Below are 21,643 nucleotides of genomic sequence, written 5' to 3'. Positions count from 1 at the left end.
GAACTGACCATATTAAAGTGTTTTGTGAGAAGTGACCATATAAAAATGTCTTGTGAGAAGTGACCATATTAAAGCATCTTGTGAGAAGTGGCCATATTAAAGTGTATTGTGAGAAGTGACCATATAAAAATCTCTTGTGAGAAGTGACCATATTAAAGTGTCTTGTGAGAAGTGACCATATAAAAGTGTCTTGTGAGAAGTGACCATATAAAAGTGTCTTGTGATAAGTGACATATAAGTGTCTTGTGAGAAATGACCATCTTAAAGTGTTTTGTGAGAAGTGACCATATAATAATGTCTTGTGAGAAGTGGCTATATTAAAGTGTCTTGTGAGAAGTGACCATATAAAAATGTCTTGTGAGAAGTGACCATATTAAAGTGTATTGTGAGAAGTGACCATATAAAAATGTCTTGTCAGAAGTGACCATATTAAAGTGTCTTGTGAGAAGTGACTATATAAAAATGTCTCGTGAGAAGTGACCATATAAAAATGTCTTGTGAGAAGTGACTATATTAAAGTGTCTTGTGAGAAGTGACTATATAAAAATGTCTTGTGAGAAGTGACCATATTAAAATTTCTTGTGAGAAGTGACCACATAAAAGTGTATCGTGAGAAGTGACTATATAAAAATGTCTTGTGAGAAGTGACCATATTAAAGTGTCTTGTGAGAAGTGACCATATAGAAGTGTCTTGTGAGAAGTGACCATATAAAAGTGTCTTGTTAGAAGTGACATAAAAAGTTTCTTGTGAGAAGTGACCATATTAAAGTGTCTTGTGAGAAGTGACCATATTAAAGCATCTTGTGAATAGTGAACGTATAAAAATGTCTTGTGATAAGTGACCATATTAAAGTATCTTGTGAGAAGTGACTATATAAAAGTGTCTTGTGAGAAGTGACCATATGAAAGTGTCTTGTGAGAAGTGACCATGTAAAAGTGTCTTGTGAGAAGTGACCACATAAAAGTGTCTTGTGAGAAGTGACATATAAAAGTGTCTTGGGATAAGTGATCATATATAAGTGTCTTGTGAGAAGTGACATAAAAGTGTCTTGTAAGAAGTGACCATATAAAAGTATCTTGTGAGAAGTGACTATATAAAAGTGTCTTGTGAGAAGTGACCACATAAAAGTGTCTTGTAAGAAGTGAGCATATTAAAGTATCCTGTGAGAAGTGACAATATAAATGTGTTGTGTGAGAAATTACCATATTAAGGTGTCTTGTGAGAAGTGACTATATAAAAGCGTCTTGTGAGAAGTGACCACATTAAAGTGTCTTGTGAGAAGTGACAATATTAAAGCATCTTGTGAATAGTGACCATATAAAAGTGTCTTGTGAGAAGTGACCATACTAAAGTGTCTTGTGAGAAGTGACCATATTAAAGTGTCTTGTGAGAAGTGAACATATAAATGTGTCTTGTAAGAAGTGACCATATAAAAATGTCTTGTGAGAAGTGACCATATTAAAGTATCTTGTGAGAAGTGACCATATAAAAGTGTCTTGTGAGAAGTGACCATATAAAAATGTCTTGTGACAAGTGATATTAAAGTATCTTGTGAGAAGTGACCATATTAAAGCATCTTGTGAGAAGTGACAATATTAGTGTGTCTTGTGAGAAGTGGCCACATAATTGTCTTGTGAGAAGTGACCATATAAAAGTGTCTTGTGAGAAGTGACCGTACAAAAGTGTCTTGTGAGAAGTGACCATATAAAAGTGTCTTGTGAGAAGTGACCATATAAAAGTGTCTTGTGAGAAGTGATCGTTTAAAGGTGTCTTGCGAGAAGTGACCATATTAAAGTATCTTATGAGAAATGGCCATATTAAAGTGTCTTGTGAGAAGTAACCATATTAAAGTGTCTTGTGAGAAGTGGCCTTATCAAAGTATCTTGTGAGAAGTGACCACATTAAAGTATCTTGTGAGGAGTGACCATCTAAAAGTATCTTGTGAAAAGTGACCATATTAGAGTAGCTTGTGGTCACTTCTTACAAGATTCTTTAATAGGGTAACTTCTAACAAGACACTTTTATATGGTCATTTCTCACAAGACAGTGACCATACAAAGTGTCTTGTGAGAAGTGACCATATAAAAATGTTTTGTAAGAAGTGATCATATGAACTGATTTATATAGAAATTCATGTTTGAGATGCAGCAGAAAATCTGCTAGTTGCCGCTGTACGTCTTTGCGATCAGAGAGGAACGAACAGATACTGCTGGTTTGTTGAACGTCATATGATCATTGGGGTTTGGCACGGGTAATTCAAATGGATATCATACATCGATGACCCTTATTGGTCCCTTTCGATTATAGGAGACTAATCAGCTGAGGTCTGTGACCTAAGCAAGTTCAGTCTGAAAAGTTAAAGATTAGTAAGGGTTCAGCGGTCGACGGGTTAGGAAACGCATCTGAATGACAGTGATGGGCGCGTGTCACCTCAGAGTACCGCCGACTTTATAATTGCCTAATTAAGTAGCCTCATATAAGCAACAGGGCCCTGTGTAACTATTAAGGAAAATACACGTGTTAATTGTATCTTACGCATTTCATTTGTACTAGTAGAACCTAAATATGACCGAAAATCAGGTCATATTTTTGGTGTCAGTCCTGGGGTATTGCCAGTGCATATAATAGTTAACAGCGTAATTGTGAAGGTGAAATTAACAATGCAAACTCGAAAAAAATCGGCACGCAACGGCAAGAGTGCCAGTGCTAGCAGCACCAGTGCTAACAATAACAGTGCCAAGGAAGAGGACAGTGCAAAAGAGCTGTCAACGAATATCCAACACTCGCTAAAAGAGTTGCACAAATTAACAAATGAAATACAAAATTAAAAGCCCGTCGACCCACCCACACGTCGCGTCGTCCCCGCTAGCACGACCAGACAAGAAAATAAAAAAAACTGACAATGCTAGATGTATCAGTGCCTGGGTTTGACAACTCACGCACTGGTGAAGGTTTCCTTTCGATCGAGACCTTCACAAAGTATATTGAAAATGCCACAGTAGGCTGGACAGACAGAGAAAAAATTGTAAAAACAAAACAAAAAGTGACTGGGAATGCAGCACTGCAAATCAAGAGTTGGAAAGCCAGTTATTCTGCAGACTGGGGTACTTTTAAAAAACACCTCATCCAGCAGTTTGCCCTACACCGAGAGGAGACGATGGAGCTAATGGAAGATTATGACCCCATGCTGGGGGTGGGATAGTCAATTTCAGCATTCTGTAATCGCACTGGTGAAAACTATGAGTCCCTCACCCATGAAAGAGACCAGACTAGAGGGAGAAGAAGTCTGCCGATGCACGCTGAGACGAATTCTTCCCACCTCCATAGTAGGATTCCTTATTGGCGATGAGAGGCCCTTACAAGCCTTGCCGCCGAAGGTTCAACTTCTGTTAGACCACGAACAATGCCAACAAGCAAGGGAGAGGGGCAGGCCACCTCCCAACCATTTGTTACGACGGTTAAACAACCTGACCAAGCAGGTTCTCAGCCAGCCTCACCCACCATCCAGGGTGCAGGGTCACACACCCAGGGACCTCAAGGAGGCAAGAGGAAACTTGCCAGGAAAAGGACGGTTGGCTGTTGCTAGCGGTGTGGAAGGGAGGGCCACATGAGAGCCCAATGCCCCTCTCTCACTGAGCCGCAACACTGTTTTCGATACAATGCTACAGACCACCTCGTGAATACTTGTTCAAAAAACGATGATGGCCAGCAAAACAACACTCCCTGTACACCAAGGAGAGAAAGGGAAAGGCAACGTGGAGGAGTTGGGAGGACCCCCGACTACACCCACGCTCATCAGATCCAAATGACTGTGCCCCTGGAAGAACAAGGGACGCCTTGTTGGGGAGTGAGGTGAGTCAACCAACCCCCCAAGAAGTAGTGGACAGCCCTCCACCAACTGTTGCTGCTCCTACCCAAACGTTGACAGTGCAGGGAGGTAAGGTAGTGCAAGAGCCTATCGCCCATCCTCAATCCGCGAAGGAAGTCGCGGTGCCCATCGTGGAAATATGGGTGGGAGAGAGACAGCAAAGGTCATTGGTCGACACTGGCGCAAGTGTCTTTGTTAAAAGAACACCTTGTGACAGGGTTGGTGCAGCCTATGAAAGGTTGTTTAGTTTTAAGTACAGCAGGTGGCCATCGGATGGTAACCCAGAGGACTGTGAAGCAGCAGGTAACTATCGATGGGTGAGTAGTGACACACACCTTCTATGTAGTACCAGCATTACAAGTAGAAAGAATTTCAGTTATTTTAGGAATTGATTTTGTGGCTAGGAACGAAATAATAATAGGAAGGGGATCAAAGTACAGTATATTTAAAAGGACAACGAATCCCCACAGAGGGGGAGAGACTGAGGTGTCTATGAGTCTCCCTAAGACCGAAGGTTGGTGGAGGGGAAATACCCACCTCCCCAGAAGCGGGAGATGTGGCACCACGACTGGACCCTCTCGTCCCTCACTGTTACATCTGCATGGAATTTACTTAAAGGCACCTTAGTTTTGACCAGAACCCATCAGAAATGGAAGATTTTATCATTCTGGGTCTGATCGAGGTAATACACAGCGAGGTTAATGTGCCATTTATTAACATTAGCGATCAGCGTATCGTATTAGACAGTTGGTCGATATGCGACCTTGAACCTTGTGAAACAGCAGATGCTTCTCGCACACTCACGACCTTGAGTAGCACGCGTCAGGGTCACGGTGAAGAACATCTGGATAGACTCCTGAGGAAAGCTGGCGGGTCCACCCCTGTTACTTATCAAAATATTGTCAAGGAAATTACAGAAAGTTATCAAAATGCAATCGTGATTGGCGACGAAACACCAGGCAGAAAAAATAATGTTCCTTTTGTTATAGAGACCGGGGATCAACCACCCATAAGATCTAAGCCGTATAGAATTCCATTTTTTTATCAGCGGGAAGTAGAGAATGAAATTAATAAATTAAGGGAACAAGGGACAATTAATGAAAGTGAATCTCCCTGGGCATCGCCAATCGTGATGGTTAAAAAGAAGGATGGTTCTCTTAGGCTATGTGTTGATTATAGAAAGTTGAATAGTATCACAAAAGACAATGCATTCCAATTGCCCTCTATCGAAGAACTGTTGATTAAGGTCAGAGAGAGTAAATTCTTCACCACCTTGGATTTAAAGCCAGGTTATCATCAAATACCTCTAGACGAAAGTAGCAAAGAAAAGACAGCCTTTATAGCTAATGATCAATTGTTTGAATATAATTACCTTCCTTTTGGAGTAAAGAATGCCCCTGCCCATTTTGCACACGTTATGATGTCCGTATTAGCTTCGCTATTGGGGCATAGCATGTTTGTATGCTTAGATGACAATCATAATATGGGCTACAGTAGAAGAACATAAGAAGAACATTATTGAAGTCTTAGAAGCTTTAAAACGACATGGCATGAAAATTAATCTAACCAAATGTAAATTCTTTCAGCAAGAAATTGAATTTTTGGGACACATCGTAACATCTGAAGGCCTTAAGCCTCGTGCAGATAAAGTAACAGCAATTAAAGAATTTCCCCAACCGAAGAATGCAAAAGAAGTAGCCAGTTTCCTTGGGCTCGCAGGCTACTATCGTAAGTTCATAAAAGATTTTGGTAAAATAGCGAGACCACTAGATTCACTGAGGAAACTGTCAGATTTTCATTGGGGACAGGAAGAAGAAATATTTTTTCAAGAATTAAAGATTTCACTCACTAGTAATGAACTGTTAGCTTATCCAAAGTGTGGTCGACCATTTTTAGTAACCACTGACGCGAGCAGTATAGCTACTGGGGAAATGTTTTCTCAAGTTGACGATGCAGGGAGTGAAAACCCGATTTGTTTTGTTTTGCATCACAAGCATTAAAAGGGGCAGAGAAGAATTACAATACCTTCGATAGAGAGGCATTGCCGATTCTATGGATGCTGGAGAGACATCGCTACTATTTGCTGGGGCATAAAGTCAGAATAAACACAGATCATCGCCCATTGAGAGATTTATTCAAGAAAGGGGATTTAACCACTCGCCAGGCTCATTGGATCGAGCAACTGTTAGAGTTTGATATTGTGGGAATCAAACATCTAGCAGGGAAAACAAATAAAGTAGCTGATGCTCTCTCCAGGACTGCCATAATGGGAGTTACAACCCAAGCAGCAAAGAAAGAGGAACAGCGATGAAAGAAACAGTTGCATGCCTCAGAGGCACCTCATGCAGAAAACGAAATTAACTCAGCAACTCATGAGTTGGGGAGAGAGAGAAGGGGTGTGAGTCAAAACAGCTGTGAGAACGAGAGAGCTGATCCTCCAGGGGGGTCAGGAAGCAGATGCCCTGGGAGTGAAAGAGTATGTGATTGATTTGTATGGCTGGAGTGTGGAAGAGGTGATGAGGGATCAGAAGTCCGAACCCTAGATTGAACAAGTTAAGGCTTATGTAAAGGGTGCAAGTAACGAGTTTCCCGATTTCCTAACAGTGCCCAAAGATATGTTCTCCCTTGAAGGAGATACCTTATTTTGTAAATATGAGAAGAGACCGGGCGACAGCCGATCTCGCGTCGTCCGTCCTCCCTCTTTGGTAGGGAAAGCCATCCACATGATACATGTAAGTCCCTATACAGGACATATAAGTATAGAAAAGGTCCCTCAAGAGGGCACGAGAATCCTTTTTTTGGGTAGGGATGAAAAAAGACATTGTGAAATTCACCTCCCAGTGCCACATCTGTAATACCATGAAAAACCATAGGCATACCATTCCGAAAGCTCGAATGTGGCCAGTGGAGGCAATCAAATTTGCCAGAGTACACATTGATGTTGTGGGACCCTTTCCCCCAGGGGACGGGCAATTCAGGTATGTGTGTGCGATGGTGGATGTGTTCATGCGGTATATGCACACATATGCAATGGTGGATAAATCTGCGATATCAATTGCCAGAGTTTTGTGTTCATTCATAGTGAAGTTCGGCTGTCCCCGTACGTTCATCAGTGACAATGGGTGTGAATTTATTAACGAAGTAATAAAAGACCTAACAAAAATGTTAAACGTAGAACATTTCATGATCGCGTCTTACTGACCTTCAGCCAATGGGTTAGTTAATTCAATAATAGTGAAGTAACAAATATTCTGAAATATTTAGGAGCACATAGTCCAAATCAGTGTATAGAGATGTTGCCGATGGCGGAACTTGCGCTTAATTCAGTGTATAACGGCTCCATGAGAGATACCCCGTATTTTTTAGTGTACAGACAGAACCCTTCATTGCCATATACTGTGATCATGGACCCTAGAACTTTACTACTATATAGTGTCGAACAATACTGGGTGATGTTCTGTAACCTGACCCGAAGAGTGTTTCAGACAACGCAGACGCTTTTGTTGAGGGCCAATGAAAAGTATCGGATGAAATATGATCAGCGATTCAGCACGCAAACATCCAAGACAAACAGGGACAGAATGTACCTGAAAAGACTGCAACCGAGGAAACATAAACTCGAACCCGCCTACTTAGGGCCGTACTGTGTGAAAGAAATTAAAAACGACACCGCGGTGATCCAGCATATTAGAACCGGTGTCCAAGGTGAGTACCACCTATCATACATGCACCCCATCAAAGAAGCCAGTACCCCCTTTCTGGGGACTGCCTGGCTATCTGGGGGAGGAGAGTGAAAATGACGTGCAAGCATGTCTGGGGATCATTAATAGTGCACCCAATGTGCATACAGACGAAGGTTACAAATATTGGGGTCATGTGCTGTTGTGAAAAGAAAACATCATAAACGTGTCTATGTACTTGCATTCCATGGTCTTTTATTTCATATTTTGTGGTTGATTTTATTCATGTCTATTTGATGTCATATATTCTTTTTATTCAATTTCTGTGATTTTTACAAAACTATTTTGCCTTTGTTTTGATTATTTGAACTGCAGGTTATTTCAATCCAAATTCTAAGAAAGTTGTGTATGTTAATGTGTGAAGCTAAAAATTATTACTCCATTGATCCTATAGAATCCTTTTTTTATTATTATTAAAAAAAATTAAATCATAACAATGTGATGCGTGGAATTCATAACACTGTAAATTGCCAATTGTAACTGCGCAATTTGACTCTGGCTTGCTAAATTTTAGTTTTTGTTTCTGCATGAATTATTGATAACATATGTCGGGAGGTATGGTACTCAAATGGCAGTGCACAAATAGCAGAGAAACTAATTTTAAAAAATATTGAGAGTCCTGCGAGACGCAGAACTTTTAGGGGGGAGTGGTGAACAAATTTATATAGAAATCCATGTTTGAAATGTAACAAAATCTGCTAGTTGTTGTACGTCTTTGTGATCAGAGCGTAACGAACAGATACTGCTGATTTGTCGAACGCCATACGATCGTTGGAGTTTGGCATGGGTAATTCAAATGAACACCACACATCAAAGACTCTTATTGGTCTCTTTCAATTATAAGAAACCAATCAGCTGAGGTCTATGACCTAAGCAAGTTCAGTTTGAAAGTTAAAGATCAGTAAGGTTTTAACGGTCGACGGGTTAGGAAACGCATCTGAAAGACAGTGACGGGCGCATGTCACCTCAAAGTACCTTCCGACTATAATTGCATATTTAAGTAGCATAATATTAGCAACAGGGCCCTGTGTAACTATTAAGGAAAATACATGCATTAATTGTATCTTACATGTTTCATTTGTACTGGTACAACCTATGTATAACCGAAAATCAGGTCACATATAAAAATGTTTTGTGAGAAATGACCATATTAAAGTAGCTTGGGAGAAGTGACCATAGTAAAGTATCTTGTGAGAAGTTATCATATTAAAGTGTTTTGTGAGAAGTGACCATATTAAAGTATCTTGTGAGAAGTGACCATCTAAAAGTGTCTTGTGTGAAGTGACCATATTAAAGTGTCTTGTGAAAAGTGACCATATAAAAGTGCCTTGTGAGAAGTGACCATATTAAGGTATCTTGTGAAAAGTGACCATATTAAAGTGTCTTGTGAGAAGTGGCCATATAAGGGTGTCTTGTCAGGAGTGACCATATTAAAGTGTCTCGTGAGAAGTGACCATATTAAAGTATCTTGTGAGAAGTGACCAAATTAAAATATCTTGTGAGAAGCGACCATATTAAAGTGTCTGGTGAGAAGTGACCATATTAAAGTATCTTGTGAGATGTGACCATAATAAAGTATCTTGTGAGAAGTGACCATATTAAATTGTCTGGAGAGAAGTGACCATATTAAAGTATCTTGTGAGAAGTGACCATATTAAAGTATCTTGCAAGAAGTGACAATATTAAAGTGTCTGGTGAGAAATAACCATATTAAAGTATCTTGTGAGAAGTGACCATATAAAAGTGTCTTGTGAGAAGTGACCATATTAAAATATCTTGTGAGACGCGACGATAACAAAGTATCTTGTGAGAAGTGACCATATTAAAGTATCTTGTGAGAAGTGACCATATTAAAGTATCTTGTGAGAAGTGACCATATTAAAGTATCTTGTGAGAAGTCACCTTAATAAAGTATTGTGTGAGAAGTGACCATATTAAATTATCTTGTCAGAGGCGACAACATTAAAGTATCTGGTGAGAAGTGACCATACTAAAGTATCTTGTGAGAAGTGTCCATATTAAAGTGTCTCGTGAGAAGTGACCATATTAAAATGTCTCATGAGTAGTGACCATATTAAAGTATCTTGTGAGAAGTGACCATATAAAAGTGTCTTGTGAGAAGTGACAATATTAAAGTGTCTTGTGAAAAGTGACCATATAAAAGTGTCTTGTGAGAAGTTTCCATATTAAAGTGTCTTGTCAGAAGTGACCATATTAAAGTATCTTGTGAGAAGTAACCATACTAAAGTGTCTTGCGAGAAGTGACTATATAAAAGTGTCTTGTGAGAAGTGACCATATTAAAGTATCTTGTGAGAAGTGACCATATTAAAGTGTCTTGTCAGAAGTGACCATATTAAAGTATCTTGTGAGAAGTGATCATACTAAGCATCTTGTGAGAAGTGTCCATATTAAAGTATATTGTGAGAAGTGACCATATTAAAGTGTCTTGTGAGAAGTGGCCATATTAAAGTGTCTTGTGAGAAGTGACCATTTTAGATATCTTGTCAGAAGTGACCATATTAAAGTATCTTGTGAGAAGTGACCATATTAATATATCTTGTGAGAAGTGACCATATTAAAGTATCTTGTGAGAAGTGACCATATTAAAATATCTTGTGAGAAGTGAACACATAAAAGTGTTTGGTGAGAGGTGACCATATTAAAATATCTTGTGAGAAGTGACCATATTGAAGTATCTTGTGAGAAGTAACCATACTAAATTATCTTGTGAGAAGTGACCATATTAAAATATCTTGTGATAAGTGACCACATTAAAGTATCTTGTGAGAAGTGACCACATTAAAGTATCTTGTGAGAAGTGACCATATTATAGTGTCTTGTAAGAAGTGACCATATTAAAATATCTTGTGAGAAGTGACCATATTAAAGTGTCTTGTGGGAAGTGACCGCATTAAAATATCTTGTGAGAAGTGACCATATTAAAGTGTCTTGTGGGAAGTGACCATATTAAAATATCTTGTGAGAAGTGACCATATTAAAGTGTCTTGTGAAAAGTGACCATATTAAAATATCTTGTGAGAAGTGACCATATTAAAGTGTCTTGTGAAAAGTGACCATACCAAATTATCTTCTGAGAAGTGATCATATTAATGTATCTTGTGAGAAGTGACCATAATAAAGTGTCTTGTGAAAAGTGACCATACCAAATTATCTTCTGAGAAGTGATCATATTAATGTATCTTGTGAGAAGTGACCATAACAAAGTATCTTGTGAGAAGTGATCATATTAAAATATCTTGTGAGAAGTGACCATATTAAAGTATCTTGTGAGAAGTGACTGCATTAAAGTATATTGTGAGAAGCGACCATATTGAAGTGTTTTGTGAGAAGTAACCATATTAAAGTGTCTTGTGAGAAGTGACCATATAAAAATGTCTAGTGAGAGGAGACCATATTTCAGTATCTTGTGAGAAGTGACCATATTTAAGTATCTTCTGAGAAGTGACCATATTAAAGTAAATTATATTGTGAGAAGTGACCATATTAAAGTATATTGTGAGAAGTGACCATGTTAAAGCATATTTTGAGAAGTGACCATATTAAAGTATATTGTGAGAAGTGACCATATAAAAATGTCTTCTGAGAAGTAACCATATTAAAGTGTCTTGTGAGAAGTGACCATATAAAAGTGTCTTGTGAGAAGTGACCATATTAAAGTATATTGTGAGAAGTGACCATATTTAAGTATCTTGTGAGAAGTAACCATATTAAAGTGTCTTGTGAGAAGTGACCATATTAAAGTATCTTGTGATTAGTGGCCATATGAAAGTGTCTTGTGATAGAGGGCCACACAAGTGTCTGGCGAGAGAGGACTATTTGAAAGTGTTGTGGGAGAGGCCAGTATAAAAAGATTTGACGAATGTATCGACCTCAACCTGCTATATAACGCAGCGGTATATTCACAGTTCTAGCTGACAATTACTGTACTAAGGGGCTGAACTTTAGGGCCTTTTTTTATCTAGCATTTCGGCCAATTTAAAGTCTGCATTGGCCCTGTGGCATTATATAAATGTGTCATACTGTTCCAGACTTGAATTTACTTCCAAAACTTCAATCTTCAACTTTTTTCTTTCAAAAACTTTCACATATTCCCTGCCATCATTATTATTATTCAAAAAGAGCAAACAGTAGCCAGAAAGAGTCAAACTTATCATGGAAGCTTCCAAAGATTAAAATAACCATTGGTAATATACAAACTAAAAGGAGATAAATCAAAAGAGAAGTATATTAGCAATTGATGATGAAAAATGATCAAACTTTCGGGCAACTGTTTACTGAACTTCCTATAAACTTGTGAGAATCAGCATTCGGGCGCTGCCTGGAAGTCAGCTCCACAGTTGTGCAGTACAAGGAACCAAAGACCCTCTTGGTCACTGGCAGCGCGACTTGTAGCACCTAAAAGGAACCGGCAACAAGCGTTCATTCCCGAGGAACGGGATTTAAACGTTAAAAACAGAGGTTCGCTAATGAAACTGACTAGGTACAACTTGCAAGATGGCCATGCACATTAGGCTACCTCCCAACTTTCAAATAAATCATAAGCTTTAAAACGGATTCCCGGAACTTCGCTCATCCAAACAGGATGCTTATCTTCTTCCAACAAACGATTTTCATCATGCAGCACCGAAACACTCATCTCCTAATTAAAGGAAAATATAAGACTCATACAAAGTCTTCTGATCAGATCAGTGTTGTGCAAATGGTGCTTGTTGTAGAAGGTAACCGGGTATCCGTATCATCAGAAATCTTATATATATATATATATATATATATATATATATATATATATATATATATATATATGTGTATGTGTGTGTGTGTGTGTGTGTGTGTGTGTGTGTGTATATATATATATATATATATATATATATATATATATATATATATATATATATATATATATATATATATATATATATATATTCAAGTACGCAACATTAGAAATGTTATGCCTCGAAATGCTCTTAATGATGCAAGGAGCTATTTCCTTAGAAGATGAGTATGAGAGAAAATACCGGGAGTAAGGGCTGCCTCCTTAGAATACTCTGATACTCTCTTATCTTTTCATGGCCGACAACTGTAATGCTTACACAAGACTAAATACAACAAAGATCTCATTTCCAATGTCTTACATGATACTAAGCCTGCTTCCACAAAATACACCACTGGCTACAACTTACAGCCGACGAGGTAAAAAAAAAAAAAAAAATACCGAAAAAGGACAATCTGGCATACGGTAGTTATGTCTTTTTTTCTAAATTATGAAAATCTCTAGGTAAGTAAGTTACCATATAGGCTACTTTGAGTTTTTAAAATATGCATTTATGGATAACTGAGTTTTTCGCATTAAATATACGCAGATAATGTCTCTATGACTACTTTACATTTCATGGGAGAGAATGTACCATACGATCATTAGGGGCACTTTTTCTTCTTTTTTTTTAACTTCACACCAGACTTAGGCTCCTCCTCTTTCTACAGCATAGTTCCAGTGCCACTCAGCCAATGTACAGTATACGGACACTGATAATTTAGATATAACACGTCTTAGCTTCAACCCATCCCCAGCTGCAGAATCTGGCCTCCTTTTTAAACAGGTTCTTATTAAAGCACTGTTTTTTCAATCAAATTCTCTCACTTGCTGGAACTATTTTCCATTCCGTTTCGGTTTTTCATTAACAAGAGCGCACGCTTCCTGGAAAATACAAGAGCTCTCAAGGAAAATAAGACGACTGTTTTCGTAACACTAACATTATATATATATATATATATATATATATATATATATATATATATATATATATATATATATAAATATATATATATATATATATATATATATATTATATATATATATAAATATATATATATATATATATATATATATATATATATATATATATATATATATATATATATATATATAAATATATATATATATATATATATATATATATATATATATATATATAATACATATATATGTATATATATAAAAATACATATATATACATATATAAGTATATATTTATATATATATATATATATATATATATATATATATATATATATATATACATGCATACAGTATATATATAGATACATACACATCGGTTGAGCATTTTGATTTAATCCAGAATTACCTAAGTAAGATGCTACATGAAAGTTATCGGGTGGCATATTTTTGGTTATAGCCCTGCTGCCATTTCGTACCTCGGTGAAGTAAGTACTGTAAAAGCTACAGATAGATCGTTGAGTGTCACACGTTCGTAAGAGAGGGAGGGGGGGAAGCGAATGTGTGAGAGTGAGTTAGGGGTAACTTAATTAAAAATCGATTTCCTTGGGAATTCCAATAATGCAAACAGCATCCCCGAACCATGGGGACTAGCATGTGGTTTGGGGACGTTTTCATCATTTCCATAATATTTTCCCCAAATTCATATGAACCCCATCTACTGAGCTTTGAAAAGTGAATGCATCAACACCCAAGATATGTTTATCTCAAATTTCAACCTAATAAAGTGTTACACTGCAAGGCGCAAAATGCTGTTAATATCTTTCTAAATTAGTATGATGTTTTAAAACTCATTAAATTTTACAAGGGAGGCGTTCTCCATTTCTTTCACTTGTGTTCTTAAATTATTATTTTCTCTGTAAAAAAAAATTCCATCATCTCTCGTTAAAAAAAATGGTTCATCGGTAGTGTTCTCTTTCTCGGTACATAAAATCCACACTCCTATCCCCGCGTCAAGTTATATGACAATTTTAAACAGTTAACCAGTGTGATAAGTAAACTTGATGCACGTTTTGAACTGATTTGACTACGGTCTTAAGATATTGGTTCAAAACAAACCTGAAATGTTGGTGAAGTGAGTAATATGCCTTAACTTGTGCGCAAACTACATTTTACAAATCCTAACTTAACGATGCATCGGGTACAATTCCTGCAATTAATGTTAACAGACATGATACTAGAAAGCAGAGAACATGCACTCCAGCAAATTTTTCATCAAACCTACTATACCCACGACGAGATACAACAGTTATTTGTTATAAAGATCACAAAGAGAACAGCGATTCTCCACAAAATGTCACTTGCAGCACACAATTCAGAAGCAGCATTTCTCACGTTTAATTCCTTTGGAAAATGCATCCAAGTACATACAGCGAACGCACACAGGTAAACAGATTGAACAGCTATAGTAGGTCTTAAACAGAATGAGGCAAGTGACCTTGTAAATAACAAAGCGAGCGCACTACACTTATCACTTACCCGCATGACACACAACTGATCCGTTTCCCAGGCTTCGAGCCTTCGAGCCTTTGATACCTCTGCCCAGCTAGTGGTTGAAACGGCAGTGTTCATATACACTCTACTATGAACAATGGTCCAAAGCTTACGTTTCGGTGTGGAACGCTCTGATCGTTTTTACGTTTTTTTTTTATTTAAGCTGAATACCCATATGAAAATACTAATGAATTTTTAAAAGTATCCAACATTAGATTTATTGCGACATTGTTGTTGACAGAATACATAATGGTGTCTCAACGAAGTTTGTAAACGCTACCGGAATTGTCTTCAGATGTATTGAACGCAGCTCTTTCGCTTCTCGTTAAGTTGCCAATTAGTCTATTTATTTTCGCGTTATTTAGAATATCCTAGCCACTCTTCGACACATCTAGATTTGCTAACTGCTACGTGTTTTTAAATGTAAACTACCAATAATTGTCAATAGAACTGAAAACGCAATTTGTGTCACAAAAAGGCGTAAAGAAATTAAGAGCTTTGCCGTTCGCTGGCAATCTTACCACTGTGTTCCGATCTAACTGTGACATCCAGCCTCTCAAAGAAATACCTATCTCACCTCTTCCAGAAAAAGAATAACAATCATATTACTAGCCTTTTTACGGTGGAATATTTTGTAAATATACAGTGGCTATTTTGTTTACGGTATCAAGAAATAAATTAAGTTCCTAACTTCATGTCTAAATATTCGGACAACACATCAGCTGTTTTCCACGCCAGCTGATACGGAGCACTCACAGCATCTGCAAAAAGGTTTCTTGGTATCCGTCATGTGAATTATTGTGTAAAACTGTTCATTTAATAGTGTCTGAATAAAATTACACCACTTAAAATCTGTTAATATATATATATATATATATATATATATATATATATATATATATATATATATATATATATATATATATATACAGTATATATATATATATATATATATATATATATATATATATATATATATATATATATATATATATATATATATATATATATATATATATATATATATATATATATATATATATATATATATATATATATATATATATACACATATATATATATATATATATATATATATATATATATATATATATATATATATATCTCCTGGGTACGTGTGTTTAACGTTAAGAATGCTAGGGATTACCCCAAGCTTGTCAGCTGGCATTGCTATCAGAGCAATGAACATGGTAATAACGATGATAAGAGGAAATAATACGATTGCTTCTAGCAACGCTGAGCATTCCACGCTCATACCTTCATAGATATTTTATTCCTATGAAAAATCTCCTGGTTTTGGTAGATTTCATATATGAAATTTTGAGAGAGATGGGCCCATTACACTAGGATAGAACCGATTCCAACATTAATTGACAAAGATTTTTATTTTTATTTTTTCAATCCCTACAGTGTTTTAGGCATGATCGCATTCATTACATATTTGTTCTGCCCATGCAGCGGGTGCAGAGCGGCTTACAACATAACTTTTGTACTGCCACTCTCAAAACTTAATCTGCGAAACTAGACGTTTTTCAACGTTAGAACCCGGAAAATAATATCAATAAGAACAATATTAATCTCTAAGTGAGAAAAGCTGTGAAATAATTAGAATAGGTCATTCCCAGCTTTGTTGCTAGAATTCCCTTAATATGGTTTTACAAAACTACATTATATATATATATATATATATATATATATATATATATATATATATATATATATATATATATGTAGCTACATCTTCCCAAGCATCCAAGCCACCAAATGCTCGATTGAAAGCTGAAAAAATAAAACCACAATACATTGCTTAACACTGCCTGACAGGGAAGGGCAAAAGGAATGTTGGCCCCTCCTCAAAACCCATTAACCGCACTCTGTATATCTCTCCCCCTTTCTCTTTTGAACACATAACTTTGCGGAGTCCTTTGTTTCCAGACACGAGGTTGTGAGGAGACTAAGTACGACCGGAGGCAGAGGTAGAATAGAGCCGGCGATGCAGGTTAAGAGAAAGAACACCTGGCACTGACGCAAAGGGGAACGACACTAACCCCTGACCGAGGTCTGATGAAGGCCTGACCGATGGAATGAGGCAGAGAGACATAGCTGGACACGAGTGAGACACACCTCCCCCTTTCATTCCTACCTCCTTCAGAGAGCCATGCCCCTACCATGTGGTCCTATCTTGTAGGGGGTCTTAGTATTCTTGTGTTTGAATAATTACATAAAATGGTGTGTTCAAGGCTTCCTTGGCACCCTCTGTGCTTGCCTTGTCCTATGCATATTTTACTATCCTTACTGGCTTTTAATTTGTAAATCTCTCTGTTTACAGAGGGTTTGTTAGCCATGAAAATTTCTCTTGACTGTGCCTTGTATCAGCATCATCACATTGACGGATATACCTTCCAGTGTTCCCAGCTATAATTAACCTCTCAGGCCTTGCCTGCCTGATTAGTTCATTTCATCTTCTGATAGTTCATTTAATGTAAATACACGTAATCTTAAACTTACCCTAATGTGTTTACTTGTGAGTAGAGCCCTCAGCTCAGTTAAATTCTCCCTTTCTCCTTGTTTTTCTTTATGATTTCCTGAATCAACAGCAGTCAGATTTTATACAAATATTGAGGGAAGTAAAGAATTCATTCATTTAGAGTCTATAACTGGCTCATGATAAGCATTTCCCCAGGTTAAATTATAAAAATGGCGACTGAGACTTAGATCTTGCAAGCAATGTGCAGAAATGAACCTTCCCCCCCCCTGGCAACTTGTAGTGTCAGCAACTAGCGAAGCTAGGCTGAATGCGAGACAAAGAAATGAACCTTTAGCATAAAATCTGCAAGCGCACAGTCAAGGATTTCCACACAGTGAGTATTTTTATTTTATGTTAGGATAGGAAGTGAAATTGTGACTGAAAATAGCAATAGGGAAACGTTAGGCACATGCATGCAATCCAGTCATCGATAAGAGAGAGTAGTATCCGTTACACAAGTTTTGATAGCCCTGCATGAGGGCTTTGCATGTTTTCAAATAGGCAAGTTAGAGAATTACGATGCCTCGTAAAAAGGAAATAGTGCATGTATTTCTTCCCTGTGTTATCCAGCAAATTTCTATATTGCTGGAGCTCAGAGTTAATCTCTCTCTCTCTCTCTCTCTCTCTCTCTCTCTCTCTCTCTCTCTCTCTCTCTCTGGTAGAGGTTAGGGATCTGTTAGGCAAATGTATAATTCCTCATTATAGAGAGCAATCTCAAAAAAGGTGTAAAATTTGTTCAGGCCATGTGAGCAAATAAATGCGCTTCATATTTGCATTTGTACCATTCCTCCATACAGCACTGCACATGATAAATTCTATTTCATTTCAAAAAGTTTCCATTCGGCAGCTATTTCATTCGTAAGTGTCAGGAACCTTTTTTTTTTTTTGCTTAAAGTTCGCTGTGACCACGTGGCCTTCACGTCGTTCCCAGTGTAACTTTCGTAAAGCCTAAGAGAAGGTTTTATATTTGGGTTCCTCTAAATAAACATAAGAGGGATGATATGTTTGTGTAGGCGCAGTCAGTCTTGGAAAAATTTCCCTTCTGGTCATTGCCCTTCGGGCCAGGTGCATACCAGATGACCTTGAGCTGCCACTGAGCCAGACCCAAACAAACTCGAGTGGTTATCCAGCTGAGCAAACATACCCTTTTCTGGTCACGTGCGAGGTAGGCTAAAATAGGGAAATGTAATTTTGTACGCATGTGAACTAGGCAAGCAGCGCCCATGCATGGTAGAATTAAGTTTTGTACTTATAGTAGCTTGGAGGAAAAGGCTCTTATGATTGTTGGCAAAATACGCCCATTTATCAGTGTAATTTACAAAAAATATAACTTTGTAACTTATCCGCCTCTCGGTGATGAAATTATTACTCCTATAAAAATAAAAATAAGTGTACTTCTAAAACGGGTGGTTTTTAACCCACCAATTTGTATCAGTATGAACACCTTACCTCCTCTGCAACAGTATCCCAGTGTCTCTCAAAGCATTTTTTTTTATTTAAGGTTTACACCATGTCCTTTTTTTTATTTATTGTTGGGTTATTATTCTAAGAGTATTACGACACTCATTGAGTTCCCGAACCTAACACCTATCGGGACTCCCCTAAAAAGAAAAGAAAATTTTTTCTCATCACAAGAAAAACCAAATTCTCAGGAACGGGCAAACGCTCCTCAAACCAAACCCAAATTCTCGCTGTAGCCAGTCTTGTCCATGTGTGAAATAAAACCAAAATTCCTATATCCTCCAGGACAAAACCAAACCAGTTCCCTGCTAACAAATCCATGCCCTATGAGGCAAAACCAAAAAAGGAAAATTCTTGGGAACAGGGAAAACACTCCCCGAACCAAGCCTTAAGATTCACGCTATAGCCGGCCAAGTCCGTGCGTGAATCTGAAACCAAGTCCTATGAGAGAAATAATCGTAAGTCAGTTCTCTGTGAACAAATCACGTCCTATGAGGCGAACCAAAAAAAAAACCAGCCTTCATGCTATAGCCAGCCAAGTATGTGCATGAAGTAAAATCCAAATTTACGTCTTTCGAGACATATTAAAATTCATTCATCACAAACAACTACATCTTTTCAGACATTAAAATTCATTCATCATGAACAACTGAGCCTTATAGACATATTGAAACCCATTCATCACAAAAATCTTGAGTCTTTCAAGACACCCTGAAATTTGAATCTCTTCAGACATATTGATTATCTAAAGGGTCATGCCCAGATATGCATTATCTCAAGATGTCTACGGCATCCAGAACCCAGCAAAATGAGGACTTCAAGTTCTATAAGTCCACTGGAAAGGACATGGGACTGTCAGGACAAGCCCTGAGGGAGTAGGTCCAAGAGAGAATATTCTATGCCAAGGCGGAGAGAGTGGCAGAAAGAAATGCAAAGAAGGAAGAGCAAGTTAGGCTAGATAAACTCGCAAGGGAAGAACAAGAAAGAAAGGCAAAGAAGGAAGAACAAGATAGGCTGGATAAGCTCGCAAGGGAAGAACAAGAGGGAAAGGAGAAGAAGGAAGAGCAAGATAGGCTCGATAAAAATGCAAAGGAAGAACAAGAAAGAAAGGCGAAGAAGGAAGAGCAAGATAGGCTCAATAAACATGTGAAGGAAGAACAAGATAGGCTTGATAGACTTGCAAGGGAAGAACAAGAAAGAAAGGATAGGGAGGAAAAGTAGCAGGCCCATGAGCTCCAGATAGCCCAAGTTGACAATACCAGCTACTCTCCAGCCCCTGGTGCATCCGCCCTCACTCAGGCTCATACCTTTATGCCCAAGTGAACCAAGGCCAAGCCCGAGGTGTGGCTCAATCGGGTAGAAAGGGTCCTTGGCACACACCCACTCGCTCCTGCCGAAGTCTCCCTACTCTTGGGAAAATTTCTTGGAGGAAAGGGTCTAATTGAGGCAGATCAAGGGAAATGGGTGGAAGTGCGCAAGGCGATCACAGAAGTGTACAAGATCACCCCTGAATGCTGGAGACAACTCTGGAGAGGCCAGATAACAGAGTAGGACAGACTTGGTCTGACTGGTCATATCAATCAGATAGAGCCCTCTCTAAATGGCTAGAGTCCCTGGGAGTCTCCATTGCCGAGGACATCCTCAAGTGGTTCAAGATTGGAAACTTTTTATATTATGCCCCCTCTGCCCTAGCAACCCATGTCTGCGAAAAAGTGCCCACGGCTCTAGCAGAGTGCAGTTGCCTCGCTGACATGTGGGACACCCATCACGCCCATGCAAGCTCACTGGGACATAAAATATGCCCTCCTTTCACCTCCGGCACCCATCCTCCCAAGAATGGGCACTCACAAAAGCCCGTTGTATGTGGGTTCTGCAAGAAAGCTGGACATTCCACAGAGCAGAGTTGAAACAAGCCCCAGGCCCCACCCCCGGTGCCTTTCAAACCCCCTTCAAGGAATCCACCCACTAACAAGCCTGCACCCTCCTCAGGGGCAGTGCCACAAAGAGATTACAGCCAGAGATATTGCATAGCTTGCAAAGTTTATGGCCACTTACCCACATGGGCAATATGCCCTAATATAAATCAAGTACTCCTGCCATCGCCTTGGCAGTTACAAATCCAAAGTTCTTAGGCCCTCCAGCCAAGGGTCCCACATAAGGAAAGACAAAGTTCCCTATGGAGCTACCATTAACTGACATAAACTTGTCACAATTGAGGGTATCAATCAATTTAAAATGATACTCCCTACTGCTCAGCTAAGAATCACTAGACATCATAGATCCAAAATATACAACCTTGCCATAGCAAGCTATACTCCTGGAGGTTATGACATCCTCCTGGGACAGGACTTCCAGTCCCCAGCTAAGTTACAGCAATCCAGGGGTCCAAATCCCTCAAATCATTCAGTAGGCATGAGTAAGCCTCAAACGCCTGCATTCATTCCACTGCCAGTGCTACCTGAGTACGATGTGAAGTGGCCACCTCCATCAAAATCGATTCCAGATCCCATTCCAGTGCCAGGCCCTACCACAGTGCCAGTGCCAAGGCACCAAATAGACCTCCCTCCAAGAAATCCCAGACTTGATTCACAATCTCTGCCAGTGCCACTTGCGTGCACTGAGCAGTGCCAAGCTCCATCCGTCCTGAATGATGAGCAAATTCCAAATCAAATACTAGTGCCTGACCCTGCCTTAGTGCCAACGCCAGAGCACACC

The 21,643-nt window shown here is 38.4% G+C and overlaps 1 protein-coding gene across 1 annotated transcript in view; it reads right to left on the bottom strand.

The window, feature by feature from the left end:
• The window catches only part of LOC136836419 (uncharacterized), a 471,898-nt gene extending 456,981 nt beyond the window's left edge, over window positions 1-14,917 (bottom strand). The window contains exon 1 of the mRNA XM_067100638.1: window positions 14,864-14,917. The gene's annotated coding sequence lies outside the window, so the exon portion shown is untranslated. The remainder of the gene's footprint in view (window positions 1-14,863) is intronic.
• Window positions 14,918-21,643: the final 6,726 nt, after the last annotated feature.

The sequence above is a fragment of the Macrobrachium rosenbergii genome, chromosome 56 (genome assembly GCF_040412425.1).
Source record: "Macrobrachium rosenbergii isolate ZJJX-2024 chromosome 56, ASM4041242v1, whole genome shotgun sequence".
NCBI classification, from domain to species: Eukaryota; Metazoa; Arthropoda; class Malacostraca; order Decapoda; family Palaemonidae; genus Macrobrachium; species Macrobrachium rosenbergii.
The sequence above is the reverse complement of the archived record's forward strand: the minus strand, read 5'-3'. Positions and strand labels throughout refer to the sequence as shown.